At 30.8% G+C, this 4120-nt stretch overlaps 1 pseudogene; it reads left to right on the forward strand.

The window, feature by feature from the left end:
- The first annotated feature begins 1990 nt into the window (after nucleotides 1-1990).
- On the forward strand, nucleotides 1991-3329 carry LOC120151548 (annotated as a pseudogene).
- Nucleotides 3330-4120: the final 791 nt, after the last annotated feature.

The raw sequence follows: 4120 nt of genomic DNA on the forward strand, positions 1-4120 counted from the left end.
GAAGTAAGTTGGGATGCTCTTCTATGTTTCTTAGCCATGTGGGATTGTTTTGTTCTCATATTTTTTCTCTTTAAACTTTGGGATACTCTTCTATGTTTCTTAGCCATGTGGGATTGTTTTTTTTTAAACAATTAAACCAAATGACATCATTTGTTATGATTTTTTTAAATCCTAATTTTATTTTTTTGATTATAATTATATAATTATATTTATTATTTAATATGTTTTACTTTAAATATTATGTTGTAGTTTATTTGAATCATTTTATTTCACTTGATTTTAGGGTTTTTCATTTATACATGTTATGACTTGTGATATTTTTATACCTTTTAATATTGTAAACTTAAAAAAAGTGTTACATATATATTAATATTGCTTTGAATATTATATAAAATTAAAAAAAAATATTTTATATAAAATCCGGTTCAACCGTGGTTGAACTCGATTAAACCAGTGAACCAATACCTTCACCGATTCAATGTCCAATCTGATTTTGAAAACATTGCAAATTATAAACCCAAACCTGGGATCAAGTACAAACAAACCTTAATGGCCCATTATGTTAATATCTTGGCTAACCCTAGCTTAAGATTAGCCACATGTTACCGCCGCCAGAGCTCCCACGAATCCTTTAGGATTCTTGCCGCCGTTTTCAAGCAAATCAACAAAATATCATGGAATCCGGAGCCTTTGTGCAATTTAATAATTCAAAATAAATGATTGTATTTTAAATTGAGTCGATTTTTGTGCAATTTAATCATTCAAAATAAATTAATCAATTATTCGATAAAAATGATTGTATTTTAAATTTGGATTTGAATCTATATGTTTCATTACTACGATAACGTATAAGCGATTAGGTATTAGTTTTGGACGTTGTGGGGTGCTTACATTTCCTACGTGTAATCGACTTTCGAACTCTTTTAAAATGAATATTTGGTCAACGCAAACTAGATTTTTGTTTTTAAAATGATTTTTCTTAAAAAAATTAAAAAAAAAGGTTTTTAGGTACTTGATCTACCTAACCCAAAGTTCAATGACTGCTCCAAATTAAATTAGTTCAAATTTTATCAAAAATCCTAATTTTCAAAAATAAATTCATAGTTGTTTTAAATTTTATTTTTCAAAAAAAAAATGGTTTTAACAACCAAAGTTTGAAAAAAATACTATCAATCTTTATCGATCAAACCCAAAATTAATTGACCAATTAACCTATCAAAACTTCAGTTCAATTGGTTGATCCGGTTTTAATCGAATTATGAACAGCCTAATGAGACGACTCATTTTTCTTACAATTGACGGGTGTACGCTTGCACCAACGTAGTGACATTCACACAATGATTAAAAAACTACTAAGCTAGCATAATTTTTTAGGGTAAAATACACTAATTGTCCCCTGATTATAGATGTTATTTTGCTGAGTCTCTGGCTATTAAAAATTATAAAATTATCACCAAACTATTTCTATATTTCAAAGTCACCCATAATTGTGAGTTATATTTCGTAGATCGAATCTCTGTGTATATTACCTCGTCGAGTCAACGCTTGAAATGTTGTATCATAAAGCTAATGCTTGAGAACAACGATGATACAATATATCATTAAAATATGATTTTGACCACATCTTAATAAGTAAGTTAACGTTTAACTCATATGACTGTCAAGTTTTTAATTGAAAATGAAGAATTTAGAACATATGAACAATTGAGTGATCATTTTGTAACTTTTAATATTAGAGGAAATCAACAAAATAACTTCATATATTGGATGATTCTTTTATAACTTCTAATAATTAAAAGACTTAATACATTAACGTTATATAGTTGATGACTATTTGTATAGTTTACCTAATGTTTTCTTCCATTGAACTATATTACGGTGTTTGCTATGATATGAATTATGATGGACCTGTTCCTTGAAAGGGTGACACATATACCACGTGGAAGTCGTGCCCCTATTTTTTAATATTATTTATAGCTCTCTTTATCTAGTCTTTACCCTTGCCGCGCCTCTTTATATTCAACTTTCTCCTCTTCCTCGCCTGACATAAACGTTTTCTTCACGAAATCCAACCAAGAAAAAAGAAGAAGAAGAAGTTGTCTTCTCATTTCAAGTGAAGCAATATGTCGAAAGCTAGCGTGGAGCTTGATTTCTTTGGCATGGAGAAAGAAAACTCCTGCAAATCTCAGTTCCAGAAATTCCTCGATCGCCGTCGAAGCTTTCGAGGTACGTTTAAATCTATTTTTCTTTTTGTTTCTTAGTGGATGAATCTTGAATGTTTTGAAAAGACTATTGTGATTAAATTTTTAACAGGTCTCCAAGGTGCCATTTCGAAGATGAATCCTCAGCTTATCAAATCCGTGATTGCCTCTGGTTTGACGAACCCGTGAGTCAGGATCAGATTGACTCGAACAAGTCTACGTCGGTCCCTTCGAGTCCTAAGGAAACTCAATATCTGTTTCCAGCTTTACCTCTTCTTGACCCTGTTGCCAGGTACTCAATTAGTTCCTTAATTACACTATAATTTTTTCACGAAAAATCGGATTTGAGTTTTATAAAATTCCGACGTGAAAAGTGTGAATCCTCTTTTATTCAGGGCTGCATCTGAGAATGGTCCCGAAACAGCTCCTTTGACCATTTTCTACAATGGAACGGTTTCCGTTTTCAATGTACCTCGTGATAAGGTTTGTTTAACAATCATAATTTTTCTGATATCCGTTTTTTTTAACTCTTTTGAAAAAAAATATCCAAAAAAATAAAAGAAAATTGTTTTAGTGTTAATATCAATGGCATTAACTGCCTACAAAATTTTGATCAGGTGGAGAGCATCTTAAAACACGCGGTTGAAGGAGTCCCGAAAAATTTTGAAGCAACAGATTCAAAAGTGGCAACTCCTTCAAGCGATGAACAACAGCTTCTTGAAACTCTTGACGGAGGTCAGTGTCTGCTTAATTTCCTCCTTTCTTGCATGTAGAACTTGCTAATCTCGTAAAAATTAATAGCATCCCTAATCTTATTTAATTTTATGCTAAAGTAAGTGATTGTTTGGATTGCTATGCAGATCTGCCAATTGCTCGCAGAAAATCTTTGCAGAGATTTCTTGAAAAGCGCAGAGAGAGGTAATTTTTTCCTCAGTTTTTACAACCTGTATGCATCACAAAATTTCAATCGCTCATATAAAGTCAATTAGAAATTATTTAAACTAAATCAATTAGAAAGTAATCAGAATCACACGTAGATTTCCGAAAATTATCAGATTACACTATGGTAATTTGTTTTTCAGGTTGACTTGTGCATCCCCATATGGTCGCTAGTTCAGTGCACCCTTGTTTTGTTGACGCCGTCGCTAGCTCGAATCTAATTTTAGGTTTTCATATCCTACCGTTTAAACTAGTACGTATATTATACACGTAAAGAATGGCTAAATTAAGGAAGTTGAGAGGAGCACGTTTTTGGTGAGGGGTGTTCTGGCACTTTCCTACCACTTTCCTATTGCTTATCTCGACGACGTTGCGTTCCGTTTGGTGCCCTTCTTTTTTTAATTTATAATCTCAAGCAACGTGTTGTGCTGACTTTTCTTTAGAAACAAGTTACCCTCTTTCGTTTCTTCTTTACTTAATTAAATTATTAGTACTGTTGTTTATGTTTATATTCTATGTAAAAATTTGATGTTTGGTCTATATAGATTTTAGTGCAATTTATAGTTAAAATTAATTTTATCTAAAGTTATGATTATATTTAATTTTTACCCAATTTTAAATAACACAGAGAAGCCATCAAGAATTGAAAATTAGCATGAAGAAGAAAAAACAGAAAAGGGGATGAGTAAATTTTATTTAAATAATATAAAAATGATTAATTTTTTTGATATTTTATTAATTATCTTTAAATAGTGGAATTGGTCTCTGCATTTATTGTGGCCCAATTTGAGTAAAGGTGCTATTTTAATAAAATTTCTAATTTTGACTTTGAGTCGGCGAGTCTACTTATTAATGGGTTTATTTAATAATTACAACAGACCTACTTTGAAAAAAAAATTAAAATAGTTACAACAAACATGGTTGGTAGTACATCCAAATTAAAATGTGTGCCAAATTATATACCTATATATAAAAATAAT

The sequence above is a fragment of the Hibiscus syriacus genome, unplaced genomic scaffold, assembly GCF_006381635.1.
Source record: "Hibiscus syriacus cultivar Baekdansim isolate YM2019G1 unplaced genomic scaffold, ASM638163v2 tig00111059_pilon, whole genome shotgun sequence".
In the NCBI taxonomy this organism is placed as follows: domain Eukaryota; kingdom Viridiplantae; phylum Streptophyta; class Magnoliopsida; order Malvales; family Malvaceae; genus Hibiscus; species Hibiscus syriacus.